We start from the raw sequence: 18,061 nt of genomic DNA, 5'->3' as shown, positions 1-18,061 counted from the left end.
TAAAATAATTTCCATACTAATTCACTATGCTCTGAATTGCATTCAGGCTATTCCTTATAAGTTTAGTCTGTCTCATCAATTTCTCTCTGCTCTATATTTTTCTGTACAAAGGTAAATGCAGATATGGTTATGCAAAACATCACTGTGAAATCAAGTCACCATTAGAAGTCAGCACAGATGCTTATCCATCCAAAACAGTATGAACAGTTAGCCTTCCCTACCAAGATCTGTATCACTTCCTAGTAGTTGAAGTAGTGCATAAAAATGCACCCTATATAAGAAATACCCATAATATCTTTTGCTTCTTTTACCTCCATTACCTTAAATATTTACTCTGTGGAATTGTCTTAGCCTGATGAGTTTGAATGTCCATTTCTGCATGTCTAAACACAAATTTTAACATGAGCATTTGTCTTGTATATTTGTAGAACAGACATACCTATCTGACTATAAAGTGCAATTCTACTTTATGGTTACATGTGCATTTGAATTTCTGCTGTTGTCCTAACATTTAATGTATGCAGCACATCTATGCAGGTCGAATAACAAATATATTCCATTTTAGAAATAGCTTACTAAGAGTGTGGTCAGAAATTCCGAGCTGTGTTTTATACTCCTATATAGATGTTTTCCATGGTATAAGCTATACTTCAGATTTCAAGAAACTTGATTCTGAATAATCTAGCAACTGTTCTGTCTTCTGGCTTTACAGCATCATAAAACTGGCCACAGACTATAATGAAATGGATGATTGAAAGTATTCTTCTGTTTTTCTCAGTACTTCCCATTACCCACTATTGTTTTATAATGACAGTGCATGTCTATGTACTTATACTGAGAAGAAAAATCAGAAACAATGAGAAGAAAAAATCATCTGTTTGAATACTGCTAGTTATGCCTGACACACTGTTTCAATTAAATATAAAATTAGCTTATATTTTGTAAGTGTTTTAATACAAGAGTGCTTTTAAATATAAAACAGCTGTATATAAAGTCATTGTTGAAGTCTTTAAATCTCAGGGGTTCTGGTCCTGCAGCAAATCAGAAGTAAATAACCAATCTACACTTCTAAGGTAAATGCTGTCTCTGTAGCTCATGTTTTCTTAGATCCATTAAAATCCATATACCTTTCAAAGTTAAGTTTCAGAAAATGAATAGGGAGCACGTATACTTGCATTCCACAACTTTGTTAATATAATTTATAAAGCTGTCACTACAATATACATACACACACACACACACACACACACACACACACACACACACACACACATATACATATCGACACACACAGACAACACACATATCTATATATATATATATATATATATATATATATATATAGAGAGAGAGAGAGAGAGAGAATTAATGTAGTATTTGAGGATGTACATATCAACACTACCTATTATAACTTTCCTATGAAAACAAAGATGTAACACAGTGTTACAATGAGTACCAATGTTAGTTCACAGCAATACGTTCACTAATTTGATTCACAGGTAGGGTGCCCTTTATATATGTGGGGTTTTGTCTGGGTACTCTGGTTTCCTCCCACCTCAGAAAAACAATAAGTGGTAATATTACTGAATGTAAATTGTCCTTAGGGGTGTGTGTGTGTGTGTGTGTGTGTGTGTGTGTGTGTGTGTGTGTGTGTGTGTGTGTGAGTGTGTGTGTGTGTTTAATGGTACAGAATAAAGATTTAGCACTTTATTTCTGCACCCTGTTTCGTTAATAAAATTCATGGATGGTGATGTCTGTTCTCGGTTCACTACAGGAGATGAATATGACTCATAAACATGTGTGGATGAAAATAAACACAGGATGACTTACACTTACAACTCTAGTGTGAAAATTCTTATCCAAGAGACTTTAAAGGATTTTGAGCAAAATTCCTATTTACAAAACATTGTATCCAATATGTTTCCTATTTGCCCTAGTGATTATACTCTTGACACCAGGGGGTTAAAAATTCCATAAATTTTGAAGCCAATTCCCAGTCCCCATTTTTAAGTGTTCTAATTTATCCTAAATCCTGATATTTTATTTCAAGAGGAAGTCAGTTTGTACATCCTCCAAATGGCATCACTTTAAGATAAGTATGACCACAAAGTCCTTCATTTGAACTCATTCCTGATCTATCAATTTTTAATATTTTATGTTTATTAAAGTTTTCTTCCATGAAGTCCACTTTAATGTGAAACTTGTCCACTTTTAAGGATTGTTCCAGAAATTTATTAATGACTCAAAGTTCTCTCCTCATAGACATTTTGTGTCAGGAAGATTTCAAATAATTAATTTGCATCCTTATCCAAAGTAGATTATTTGTTGTAAAGGTAGTAAAAAAATCACATTGCTACAAATATATACTTTTCATAATTCAGTACAATATTTGTCTTAGAATGATGTGACTCTCTTTTTATCTCAGTACTATGCAACTCTGTTGTCAAGGGAACTGCTATTTAGTTTCCTTCTTTGATTTTTTCTTTGAGGTCATTTATTTTACCTGCAAAACATTGATCCCTCCACCTAAAGAGTTCAATATATTTCCTTTATGAGTTACTTTTGGTTTCTTAAAGAGGCTAATCTAATAAAGCAGTCAGATGACTGAAAACATACATTAGCTGACTACTCACTTCATCTTTAGCACTAAACTTCAAACCTCCATTCAGTCTCTTAAGAATTGTCTCTGTCATATGGGCATACTGCAAACACATCAATGATTAAGTTGAGGGCTATTATTTGCCTAACCTGTTGAAGTCCTCAAACCACAAAAAAGACTCCAAGCACCTTAACTGATAAACAAATGATCTGTAACATAGCCATTATTGCACATGATTCATTCATTACTGCAGTCCTCAACTCTGTCAAACTCCTCAAATTTGTAACTCACAAGCTTCTATCTGTCCAACATATGGCATCTAGAATATCAGCTCCCCCCATCAAACAAGAGAGTTTCTTCCTTTTTCAATGCTGTATGATTATAGAGATGGTATTAAAATGTTTTGAGTGTGGGTAGTGCAGAGGACTTGTTCCCAAAATTTGTATTTCAGACTCAACCATTACTCTGTATATAAAAAATAAAATGTACAAATTTGCAAATAAGAAAGTGCAACCCAAACTAATTGGTTTTGCTCTTTGTAGATGGAATCTTGACTAATGGATTGCATTGGATCTACTTGGTTAAACTACTGTGGTGAAACAAGGAGTCTCTACATCCGCATCCTTTTGTATTCTGTGATGCACATAATATATCTTCTAAGTTCAATTTCTTCTGCCGTCCTACCTAAAACTGAACAAGCTTTCAAAAGATTTGCTAATGATTGTTGCCAGACACATTGCAAGAAATTACTTTTGTACATCAGTAAAACAGCTTCAATGGTGATCATTCAAACACCATTTATCTCCTATTCACAAATTCTATCCAGATAAATTCCTCAACCCACCATTAGGGGATCATATGACTTGAAATTGTTCTTCTTACAAACTGAAAGACTACTCTGGTCAGCTACTCGACATGCATAGAAAATTTGGTGAGACCTGTTTGTCAGGCAAGCTCCCTAATTTTTCATAATGTCTATGATTTTGCCTCACATTTTAGCCCTGTACATTATACAATTTTTGATTTTTTGGTAAATCACCAAGGAATACAGCCACTCAATAATGACTGTCTTTAGAGTTTCATACTTCTTACTGTTCAAAAATACATGTTCATGCAAGGCTGTAGTACTGTTAAGTGTCCCCATTTTTGGCCATTTTGTCCACCCCCCCCAGGCATTTTTTTTTGGTCTTCCAAAATTCTTGAACAAAGTAGTTGAAAGATATGCTGCTAGGAAATACATCAAAACTGTTAAAAGGTATTTTTTTTTACAAAACTAGATCTAAATATTGATTGATAAAATATAATCTTTATGATGCCACTTCAGTGAAATGCAAAGCTGTATGCAACCTTGTTCACAGATTTTAAGCATTTTATTAATTATCTTATGTCATCTTTTCATGCCAGTTTTCTTTTTAATAAGTTGAATCATAAAAATATGTGTATATATATATATATATATATATATATATATTTGTGTGTGTGTGTGTATATGTATATTTTATATATATATATATATATATATATATATATATATATATATATATATGACTATTGAATGAAAGTTCAATAGTCTGAATCCACAATAACCAAAAGCACTTTAATGAAAGCCTTTCACCGAAAAAGCGCTTTCGTTAAAGTACGTTATAAAAAAAAATAAAACAATACATCTTTTTTTATGCAGGGGGGCAAGCCCCCCTGCACACCCCATGTGGGGGCTGTGCACCCCACACACCCCTATTTTTATATTCTCACTCTGAGGTCACACTACAGTGGGTAAAAGGGAATTCTCCCTTAACCACACTGTAGTGCGACCGGCACAACCAGCATACTTAACTGAAAGTGCTGCTTCGGTCAAACAGTACTTTCGGTTAACTATGTTTGGTGATTTCTGCTTCAGCAAAAAGTACCGTTGGGGATCTGTACAGATCCCATATATATAAGTTCTTTCTTCAAGTGCCGTTATCTTCGATGTCTCATCACTTGTTAGCTGTATTGTAAAAATGTTTCTCTGTAAGCATTTTAATTCATGAAGTCCTCTCAATTTTAACTGATAAATGTTTAGAATGTGTTAACATCAAATATTGTGACATTTTTCTGCACAGTTCACTCAGATTTATTCTTTGTTATCATAGCTCATTCTTAGATACAACAAACCACTGGGACCACTTAACAAGACTAGATAATACACTGGGGAATTAATGCAATTGTTGGTAGATGATTTTAATCACCTGGATATAAATTATGGTAGTTTGAATGACAATACTAACTTCTTAAAGCAGTTTAGTAGTATAGTATGTTCTCATGGGCTACAGCAGCTATTCATAGGCAAACCAAGAGCAAATAATATACTTAATGTTATTGCTACAAATGTAATGTGCCTGTTTTAACTCCCCTAGGAACTTCTGAACATAATTAAATCAATTTTGAAGCATATAAATGTAATTCTTAGAAACAGATGACCAAAACATGTGACTAAGGGTGAATAGACTATAAGAAAACCCTGGACACTGACTGGAACTTAAAAATTAAACAGAATGAATCAAACTTATGGTTATACAACTCTTTTGGAAATTTTGAAACAGTATGGAGAACGTATTATACCTTACAAGCACAAAATATCTATTAGTTAATGTCTCTTTTTGTGGACTTGGGAAATAAAGCTCTATAACAAAAGGAAAATAATTTAGCACTTAAAAACATTCCTCAGTCATAAGAGCAAAAAGACTCTGAATTCCATCAGTAAGCCATTTAAATTTTAAATCATCTGGGGCTGATCAGCTTATGAGGAAAAGATAGCATATGAGAAATCCAATATGAAAAAAAAATAAAAGTATGTTAATAACCAATTTAAACAAACACAGTCAATATACTAAAGGTCAATAATTCCTTGACTTATGATTTAGAGGTAATTATAAATTAATTCATGCGTTACTTTGGCAATAGCTGTAGAAGCCACTTCAGGTAAATGATACTGATGCAAGACTTACCTAACACACTGAAATTCAGTTTTCATTTATTAGTGTAGTGAAAAGCATTGCAGAGTGTTAAAAATCAAACCATAATAGGTCTTGACAATATTATACCAATATTGCTATATATAATATTATGGATCATATAGAATCCCAGTCAAAATTTGTGTTCAATAAACTTTTTCAGGAAATGTACAAATATTTTGGAAAAATGTTCATATTACTCTAATATATATAAAAAAGTTAGCCATGACGAGTTTAAACTCTAGAGTCTGTTAGTTTAGCATAACTTCTTGACAAACACTTTTAGCAGTCTGTAATTAATATGATAAATAGTGGTAATGAATCTGATTTTCAACAAAAGTTTGTAAAAAGGAGGACACTACTAACTAATTTGATAAGGTTTTATGACCAAATCACATTAGCTTTAGAAATTAGCTTTTCATCAGCAGTTTGATTTGTTTACCTATTTAATTATTCATAGTAGAATAATAAGATCTAATATTAATACATATGTCATAAGGTGGGCTATTTCCTGGCTAAACGAACATGTGCAGTCAGTGATGTTATAACATATCAAATAAAATTGCATATCAGTGAAAATTGGGTTACCACTGGGTTCAGTCCAGGTTCTAGTATCACTCAACAGAATTTCAACCATTCTAATAAACAAACACTACTGGACAGATAAGTAGGCTGACGACTTACAGAACGAATTACTTGATTATTTGTAAAAAAAAAGTGCCTATGCTATTAATAATTATATGATAAAATATAAATTTTGACATAAGCTATAGATTATAAATTATGCACTGTCAAATGCTATACATTGATATTTGGTAAACCAGCATGATTTTGACTATATATCTGCCATCTACAGTATTTGAAAAAGTTAAAGTATTCAAGAACCTGGTTGGACTACTGTCCTCCAACATATTTTCCTTTGGGAATCATATTTATTCATTACATTATCATGCACTGAGATGAATGATGACAGATGCTGCAATTAGGAATGACAATCATCTGACTGCCTTGTAAAGAACATAAGCCATATTCTTGAATATAACAATGGATTTAGCTATACTAAAGTTTAACTTAGAACACTTGATTCAGTTAAAAGACAATTCACTAGAAATTACGTCAACTTGTGACACAAGTTATGTAGATAGATGCAAATTGTACAATAAATATTTAAGAAGGGAAACTAATACTGGCATACAAGGTATTTCAAGATACCATTTTTACAAACAATTTTTACTACTGCATTATATCAAAGAACTTTATTATTAAGAAATAATAACTTAAAGACACTTAAAAAGCACTGCAGAACCAGACTGAGACAAGTTTTTATAACATCATGAATTTCTATTTTATGGAACAGACTTTCTGTGTTTATTAGGACTTCTAGCACATTGAGTATATTTAAATCTAAACTTGACAAGAGAGTATGGAACTTAGTTTACGACTATGAATTAATGGAATCAGTGTTCTCAGTTTGCTTTAACATAAGCACTGTATGCAAATGTATGATATTATGATTGTTATATTTCTTTTTTCTTTATTACTTTCATCTCTTACCTCGAGGGTCTCCAAACTATGACTGACAAACAAGTCTACAAAATACTACCATCAAAAATACAAACAGCTGGGGCGTGGCCAAGATGCTGATCTGGTAACAGCACTTTCTCTCAGCTATCTTATCTTATTACTATTCCTGACAGAAATTTTATGAAATAATCAACAACTTGAGGAAATGTTTACTATTAACAAGTTTTTTTATACTCTGGAGCATCTACAGAAGAAATTTCACTGTCTGTCTTTGAATAATTCCTGTCAAATTAATTACTGGAAGGACATTACTACAATCAGCTATACATCATGAGTCATTCTAAGAACACAGCTCAGGATATTACAATCAAAAAGGAACTGCACTCACTTATTTCTAATATACAGGAACTCACAATCAAAATAGACAAGATGGATAATAAATTAGTTACTTTCAAAGAAAAATGTTCACAGCAACTTGAACAACTCCAGGAAATGTTCACACAACAGAAAGGGCAAATTTCAATTATGGAACAGTCTTTAAATGGCATTGACTCAAGACTTCTAACAGAGGAACAACAAACAGAATTCTTATTACAACAAAATACATACAAAAAACTAGATGATATGGAAAACCAAACAAGAAGAAACAACATCCAGATTTATGGCTTACCAGAAAAAGTACAAGGAGACAACATAATAAACTTTCTCACCACCTGGATACCAGATATATATGAAATTACCTGAAGCCCTTTTATATGGAATAGAATGTGCACATAGACTATTAACAGCCTCTGGAAATACCTTTTCAATCAAAAATAAACCAAGATCCATAATTGTGAGACTTTTTCTACCCAAGAAAAAGATCTTATTCTAAGAAATGTCTGGGCAAATTCACCCATCAAATATAAAGATAATCTAATCAGATTTGACAATGACTATTCTGTAAAAGTGGTTCCCAAAAGAAAATAATTCCTACCAATAATAAAAATCCTAAAAAAGAAGCAACTGAAAACTCATCTATTGTTTCCAGCAAGATTGTGAATCTTTTTGCCAGAGGGAATAAAAATCTTTGAGACAATTGATTCAGCAATAAAATATCTTTCCAACATCTTATCACAAGACGAATTTATGGAATGGACAACTAGTACACCAAAAAGAAATGCAGAAGTAAGCAACTGGAAGACTGTTGAACAAAAGAAAAAAAAAACTAAAGGACAAATAAACATAAATGTTTTCACAGGTTGTTAAAACTTGAGCAATGATCTGGAAGCAACAAGCAAAGGGGGAAAAACAAACAAACAAACAAAAAAAAAACAGGTACATCTTTACAATTATTTATAAAGTATTGTTAGAAGTTTAAAAAACTGATCAAATTCTTCCTTAAAGTCTTTTATTAAACATATGTACTCACTTGATAATATCCACAATATAGGAAGAATTTCATCTATACTACATATAGAGTATTAACAAATAGAAATGTCCTTTTATGGACCTTTAGTAACATATAAATGTTTGATCAGTCCCTGATTTGCTAGATTAATTGAGCTGTAAAACTGTTTAAAGGTTATTACTAGATGCAGCTTCAATCTAATTATTCAGTTTCAGATAGTGTGAGTTCTAGATTAACTTGATTATTTTAGGAACAACCACTAAATGATCTCTTTATTAAAGTGCTTCACCATATTCAAAGATATCATAGAAACAGATTCACTGTCATTTTAATATTTGACTTACTAATGAATTAACCCAACGGTACTATAAAAATGTTCATAACATGTTATTATGTGCCCTTTCAGACAAGATGTTTACTTCTGGGCAGTGACAGTTTTGAATCTGCGAAAGGAGGAGGGAAAAGGGAAATAAGGGTAAACCAGACATTCACAAAAATGTGTGATCAAAATGCTTTTGTTTTGCTGTGCTTCGCAGCTTCTCAGGCTTCATATGAAAGCGGCTACAACAGTAATTCATTCAATAGCAAACAGTATAACATAGTCATGTGAACAGTACCTTGATTAGTGCAGGAAAATTCACTCTTTCCTTCCCGCCTGGTCCTCAAGTTATTTACGGTAACTTTAAAGCATCTACGAACAGCAGATCCAGTCTGCAACCGCACTCTATCTACGTACATTGTCTCTTAAAAGGATGTAATCATAACATCATGACCTAGAGATGCAAAACAAGGAAATTAGCTAGCTTCGTACAGTAACAGCACTACTAAACACAAACAATGTAAATAATCTAATGATTAAACACAAACTCATTTACTTAAACAATCTCATAAGCTTTAACAAGGAATCACCCATTTTAAACATCATGTCTATACCCTATAAAACAAAAAAAATCCAACGATTTACTTCATTACCATGAGTGTTATACATTGTACTGTAGTTAGAGGACCAGGCAATAAGTTGCTATCAACAAATACAATATACCTTAATCAGACCATTAACATATACAAGCTTAGTAATTTACCAGCATTTAACTAAATTGCAATTACACATGCTAATACACATTACTACCCTATATTTAAACTAAACATATTTTTTAAAATTCTATGCACCTAGTGTATTTACTTAAAAAACTAAAGACACAAAGTCATATTCTTTACTATTCATTCACAAAGGGTTCCTAAGGTCAAGATATATAATATAAATTTCTACAGCTATATCAGAATATTTAGCTATCAGGAAAACTATTTGATCAGTAACATAGCTGACATTACCAACTACAAGGACATAGCCCTTTTAATGTTGTTGACATTTATTGGTCATATGGCACAAGCAAGTGAAAGGCTAAACATCATGTCATTTGACATAGCGAGTGGATAATTACAGACTTCTTATTGGGCTATCTATATATTAATTGTAATAGGAATCTGAATAGAGTTACAGCTCTGATATAGATTAACTGATCTAATATTTAACTTGTTCAGTGATATTGTATTATGTATTGCTATACAGATGTATTCAAAGAGTGACAAGTGTGTTTTTTTCCTCTCTTCCTCTCTCTCAATAGATGATACTAACAATAACTTAGATGCTACTATAAGATCATTCTGAAGTATTTGTCTGTTGGGAAAGTAAATGAAGTACCCTATATAAAGTTAATATACTATATCTATTTAAATCTGATAATTTTAGTTCAAAGTACATTATAATTCACTAATGAAAATTCTTTAATAGTAATTAACTGAAATTAATTGTTTAACTTACAAGAATTTATTGAAAATAAGCACTTCTACTGACATAAATACAGGGTGGAAAATGTAAATTATTAAATAACAAGTTGTATGCAGTTGTATTTAGTTATCATGCTGCTATTGGCATAATAAAATTTGCTTTAAATTGAAAATTTCAAGATATTAAATGTAATTTTTTTTAATTTTGAATTCTTGTCAGCCCTAATTAACATTATAGGAACCTGCAGCTCATGATTCACAGTACTAATTAACTTCAAGTTAGTGCTTTTCATGACAGGCTACTCAGCATATTATGACATGAACTGTCAAGAATAAACAGAACAGTCAATGCTAAGTGTTTAAACACCTTCATTCTAAGTGGTATGCTTACTTATCATTGTTCATTGTTTGTAAAACAGTTGACAACTTAACATTAGACTCAGTATAATCAGATGTGATGAGATGAAGTGAATTACACTTTCCTTATTTCATAATATTACATTATATGTTTGTATGAAACTTATTATAAAATTCTTCTTTAAATATTCTCAATACTTTACACAGATGGAAATTCCTCTTGAGAAGATCATTACTAATATTAAGCTGTTTTGTTATAAACATAAAACAAAGAAGAAAAAATCAAATGTACCTAATGACTTGAGAGGGAAAATGTATGTGTGTGTATGTATATGTATGTGTATGCGAATATGTATGTATGTGTGTGTGTGTGTGTGTGTGTGTGTGTGTGTGTGTGTGTGTGTGTGTGTGTGTGTGTATATATATATATATATATATATATATATATATATATATATATATATATATATATATAAAATTTGAAACCTGATTTAATTACTATTTCAAGTTTCATCTAAAGGTACTGAAACATCTTCATTATGAATCATGAACAATTGTATTGCATTAGAATGTCATGTAAATTACTACATGGTTTTGAAGTAACACTAAATGTTAAATTTGAAAATTTGCCTTCTGAATCCAGACTGGAAACAAACTTATATTTAAACTTAAAACATTATTGCTATATTTAATAGACTACAAAGATTTAGAAATGTAGATAGCAATACTTTCATATATTTTGTTACTTATTTATCTATTAGCTGATTATATTATTCTTTTAAGTATGAAAATAATAATATAATGATTTTGAGATCTAGACAGATAAATCCAAACACTATTCACAAGGTTAGAAGGTTTGCTTGGGTAGTATTACTAGCCAGGCAAAGAGGTTTAATACCTCATAGTGATGAAGAATGTATTATATGATTAGAAATGTTAAGTTTAGCAGTTCATTTGTTTTGTTATAATGGTTTGCTGTCTGCAGGAAGTATACACATTACATATATGAAGATTAGGAAATCAAAACATTTTTATAAAGCAAAACCAAGGGTTACAGATATGCTCATATACTGTCATACAAAACAAACATAAAGCTAAACATAAAGTGTTTATCCATAAATGTTAATGGTCTGAACAATTGTAATAAGAGGAGAAGTCTATCCAGATATATAAATTTACATAAGCCGCAAACAGTATTCCTACAAGAGACTCACTTGTTAGACACATATATAAACAATATTAATATTAACAACTACACTGTAGTAACAAGCTCTCAATATAAACAAAAGAAAAGAGGAATAGCCATATTAATTTGTAATGAAATCATATCTCCCAAAATAATCAACACCTTTCATGATACATCAGGTGTGTTTTGTCTAGTGCCTATGGAACTCAATAGAAAAGTCTATACTTTAGTAAATCTATACTGGATACCAGGACTTGGACTAGGAACAGTTAAACATCAATTTGAAGAAATAATTAATTTATCTAAAGGTAGCCTAGTAATAGCAGGAGATTTTAATTGTATAACAAATGATAATGACACTGATTCAAAAATCACAAGAAGAAAATTACCTATATCAAAGGCACTTTTAAAATTCACAGACACAATGTGCATAAAAGACATAAATGAATTTGCTGGTCCAGACTCATTAATTTATTCTTTTTACTCCCATAGGCATAAAACTAACTCTAGAATAGATAGAATATATATAGCTAATGATTTAATAACAAAAATAGATATAGTTAAAATAATTAATTGTCCACTATCTGATCATAATGTACTAGTTTTTGAGATAGAAATTAAAAACACAGATACAAATCCCATCACAAGAATACCAGCTTATATCACAAAATTAACAGAATTTAAAGAATTATATGAAAAAGAAATTAAAACTTTCCTTGAATTGAATGCAACAGAGGATGTCTCAGAAATATATATTTGGGACTCATTAAAACCTTATATATGTGGGAAAGTGTTATCTTGTTACATTAATAAAAGGAAAACCTGGAACAAATATATGTTAGAATTACAAAAGAAAACTGATAAATTGAAACTGGAAGTTCAAAAAGGAAATACAGATTCAGCTCAAGAACTATTACCAACCAACAATAAATATGCAGAAATATTACATCATAAAATTATGATTAATTTAGAAAAGATAAAACTAAACTTTTATTCCACAAATCCAATGCACCAGAAACAATTAGCAAACAGAACAAAACAAAAAAAAAAAAATCCAAACAAATTAAAGAAATATATATACCTAATGCAAAGAAAAAATAACGGATTTAAATAGTATTCTGGAAGCATTTAGACAGCAATATAACTCTGATATTTCTTCAAATTCACAAGAAATACCCATCAAAGATATAAAAAAATTACCTTGAAAATAAAATTCTTACCAGATTAACCCAAAAACAAATAGACACTATAAACAAATCAATTGCAATGATGGAACTGAAATCACAAATTAAAAACCTTAAAGTAAATAAAGCACCTGCCCAGACAATATTTTACCTGAAATGTATAAATTAATATCTAATCAGGCTATATCCTTACTTTTAAAAGTGTATAACTTAGTTAAACAAGATATAAATAACCCTCCATCTTGGAAATATTCATTGATATCCCCAATAATCAAAACAAGCAAAGATGAGAAACAATGCTCGTCATATAGATCAATATCATTATTGAATATAGATTACAAAATGTTCATGACAATATATGCAGAATCAAGCACTTTCTCCCAATGTTAATCCATGAAGACCAAACAAGTTTTATTAAAGGAAGAAACACATATGACAATCTTAAAATAATCTTATTACTAATAGACTATACTAAACATATAAATCTTGATTTAAACATAATTTCCATAGATATTAATAAAGCATTTGATTCAGTAAACTGGAATTTTCTACATTAGCTTGAATGCATATAAATTCCCCATAACTTTCAACACTCTCATTCAATCATTATATAAAGAATCTATAGAGTATGTTAAATTAGGATCATATAGATCAGGACCTATACAAATCAAAAAAAGGGAGTAAACAGGGTTGCCCTTTATCTCCACTATTATTTGCACTAATAATAGAACCCTTTGCAAATAAAATTAGATCAAACAAAAACATTAAAGGACTATGTAGTAACAAGACATTAAACCTTAAATTACAACTCTTTGCTGATGACATACTTCTAAGCCTCTCAGACACTAACACATCTTAACAGGCATTATTCAGTGACATAAAAGAATTCCAAAATGTTTCAAGCTTACACTTTAATGAAAACAAAAATCTTGTCATGCAAAAACAAAAATAAATATATAAGCAAAGAATATTCCAAATACATAACAGTAGACAACAAAATACTATATTTAGGTATAGATCTACTTGGGGATTTAACAGACTCACTTATATTTAATTAAAAAATAGATAAAATAGAACAAACAATATCTAACTGGAACAAATATATGTTTACAATGGGAGACAGATTATATGTTATTAAATCAATCATTTTTCCTAAAGTGCTATACCTAATACAAAGTTTTTCATTGTCACCTCCCAAGTATGTCATCCAAAGATTAAAAAAAAAATTATTAAACTTCTTATGGTTTCCAAATAAACCACATATTGCTTTAAATAAACATTTACCAAATTGGGAAGAAGGAGAAATTAATCTACCAGACATTGAGACATACATTATATCATCTGTAGTAAAAAATATTACCTTATGGTTAAATACTTACCACAACCCTATTTGGAAACAAATACATGAGCAGATTTATATAGAACTTAATCAAAGTTATATACAAGACTATTTAACTATTATACCATCACCCCTTGTCTAGTTATTAAAAGATCAACTAGTAGGAAAAAACAAAAACAATAAATTACCATCAAAATATATAAATATCACCCTAACAACATTTAAAACATATATAAACAAAGTCCCAAATGTTAACTCTTGTTTTTTTCTGACTCAACCAAGAGCATCCTTGATACATTCCAAACTCAAAAAATAATTACATTAAAGAAAAGTTCAATACACTATTGGCATCAACTAGTAGAACAAGAGACATTATTAACTAATGAACAAATAATTAACAAGTATAATATAAATAATGATTCATGGCTACTTCTGCAAAATCTAAGACAATATTTTATAAATAAAACTGAGCAAATGCAAACAACAGTTAGACAAAATGTTCCCAAACTTATTGAATACTTTATCATATTCACAAAACAACCTTATCAAGGAAAAGGCTACCTATCTAATATTTATAAACTTATTAAAAAAACAATAATCTACTATACATAAGCTTACTGGGAGTACTATATACAGATAAATAACCACCCTTCTAATGAAGATAAAAAAAGATTATCTTAAAATCCTCAACACAAACAACATTGTCAATATATTGGCAACTATTTACTTGGAGATATTTTAACAGAAGTTTTTATACACAACATAAATAAGCCAAAATATTTGCTAGTGAGGATCAATGCTGGAGATGTCAAATTAAAACAAGAGTTGACTGACATCATATTTTCTATGAATGCAAGTGTCTCACTTTGTATTGGGAAAATATTAATTATTTTTTTCCAAATTGTTTTTAATGATAATTATAAACTAACAAAATGAATGATTTTATTCAATTTTCCCATCCCGAATTGTGTGCCAAAAAAGACTTCAAGATGCTATGGACATTGATGGCAGCAGCATGCAAAATTATCAACATCCACTGGAAAAGTACGACTTCTCCCTGGTTTAAGGAATTAAAAAAACATGTGTTTAACAGTTGGACATATGGAAATATCCACACTGAAGAACAGAACAACCAGAGCTACATCCCTTTATAACTCTTGGATGAAAATTACAGAAATATTTGAGAAAATGGACAAAGATTTATGAAATAATTTATTATTTTTCACAATATACTTAAATGTATTCATACCATTTCCTGTATAGACACCAATGTATATAGTTAAATAATGTTAGGAGGTTTATAGGTTGTAAAATTGTATATATGTTATTCATTTTGAATCTATGTAATGTCTGATGAAACATATTCTAAAATAAAAAAAAAAAGTAAAAAATACAAACAGCAACATGCACACAGACACATAGATAAGATTCCTACATGAGCATCTGCACAAACATCCTAGAAGAAAGCTTTGGTGGCTCTAATACCAAAAAAACAGTAAAGACATAGCAGACCCAGCTTCATATAGGCCCGTTTCAATTTCAAACTATGATTATAAAGTGTTTATGTTAATAATAGCTAAAAGAATGGCAAAGGTGTTACCAAAATTGAGAGATATGGATCAAAGTAGTATTGTTGAGGGATGGCAAACATTTGACAACATTAAAAGAGCATTAATTTTCCAAATGGAAGCAGAGTATAAGAAAATACTGCTAGGTTGGTGAGCCTTGATACAAAGAAATCATTTGACAGAGTAACCTGAGATTTTATGACTAGGGTATTAGAAGTAACTGCATTTCTTGACACAATCATAATGTTAATTAGGAGGCTATATGAGGGGTTGAAGTAAAAAAATTAAAGCGGGAGGAATCCTTTTTGACAAGTTGTGCCAGGACAGAGAAACTAGTCCGTGATGGCCTCTTTCCTTTGTTATTTGCCATTGACAAAAAAAAAAAAGAAATTCAAGGATAATTGGTGTGATAATCAAAATGTTGACTTGATATGCAGATGACATTATGCTGTACTTGCTAAAACCAAGAAAGGATATCTCATTGCTGTGGAACATCTTGAGGCAGTTTCAAGTCTTTTCATGATATAAAATTAATGAAGATAAAGCAAAGGCCATAGCTTTACAAACGGCTGTAAACTATGTATCTGCACATGAATTTGCCCAACAATATCCATTTGTATGGGGATATGATAAAAATATATATATTTATGAGCATGGATTAAAAATAATTCTGTTTAGCACTTAAGGATATTTGGAAAGAGACTAAACAAAAGACACTGCAAAAACTGAGAAACTAGAAGCTATTGTTTATGAAGTCCCTTTAGTTTTATATACATATCAGGCATATTATTATTAACCAGAGGAGAAGTTGTGGAAAATAATTAAAGAGATAAAGAAAGTTAATCAGGAGGGGAAGAGGATAAGGGTGAAGTGGGATAACTTAATCCTACCAACAGAACAAGGTGGTTTAGGATTATCAGATTTGAAGGGATATTTTAGAGCTACCGAGTTAAAGCTCATATGCATAATGCAAGCAGAAAGCTAAAATTCAAAGTTAAAAGAGAGTATTATGAAAAAGGGGGAAAACTCGTGAAATAAGGAGAGAGTGGCGCAGTATTTTGGATGCATATCCTTAAGGAGAATAACAGCAGGCATACAGAATATTATATACATAAACTAGCAGAAAGTATTCAAGAACTAAGCCAACATGGGAATGGAGAAAGGAAATTTTGCTAATGATGATAACTACAATTAGGGGTACAGGACATAGGTAAGAGGGGGCTGGATTTTATTGCAGAAATCTGGCAATGGAACCAGTGTATTTGGATCAAATAACTAGGCAGAGAGAATGGTAATAGAATGGAAAGAGGCCAAGACAACATTTGTACTACAGGCTAGAAACTACTTTATCTATCAGGGATTGATATTACAGTATAGTCAAAGAAAAAGGAATAAGTGAATCCCATGTGAAAAACCTGTTCTGGTGCAGAGTTTTTAGATGGATGTAGAACAGAAGTTGCTGTTAAAAAGGAATAATTAGTAGGGCTTATAAAATATTGTACAATAACTATAGAAATCAATCATAGGAGATTAGAAAAGATTTGTAACAGTAATTGGATAAGTAATGGGGAACATATGCATGGCTCCCCCAAATATGCAGCAAAATCTAGAAGATTTAGGATTTTCTTCTTAGAAGTGTTTACATGGGTATTTTTATACCCCAAGTAAACTCCAAAGGTTTCCTCAGGTTCATAGCAAATGTTGAAGTTATGATGAGGAAGAATGAAGTAACTGGGTTCATATGTTCTGGGAGTACAATGAGTTATTGGATTAGCAAACGGGTGTAACTAAGGCAATGATTTTTGAGCTGGGATACAACATCTGAATTGCCTAGTAATAGTAAGGCCTTGCTAAGTTTAATTCTAGTGGCTACCAGAAAAGTAATGACTAGAAAATGTAAATCAAAGTCTACACCAACTGTACTAGAAGCAGTGGATATTGTAACAGAGATACAAGATCTGGACATGGGATCTTTAGAAAAGGGTGAGAGCAAATTATGAACAATGGAAATTATGGGGAAAATACAAGCAGAATAAAATGTTGGACGAAGAGTGAGATTTAAGGCAATGTAATGCTGGATTGATAATAGTTTTACAAAAAATATATGATGTATAATGTTTGTAACCTGGAACA

Source organism: Protopterus annectens, chromosome 7.part0 (assembly GCF_019279795.1).
Source record: "Protopterus annectens isolate FY-2018-M chromosome 7.part0, PAN1.0, whole genome shotgun sequence".
Lineage (NCBI taxonomy): Eukaryota > Metazoa > Chordata > Ceratodontiformes > Protopteridae > Protopterus > Protopterus annectens.
Note: the sequence above shows the minus strand (reverse complement) of the source record.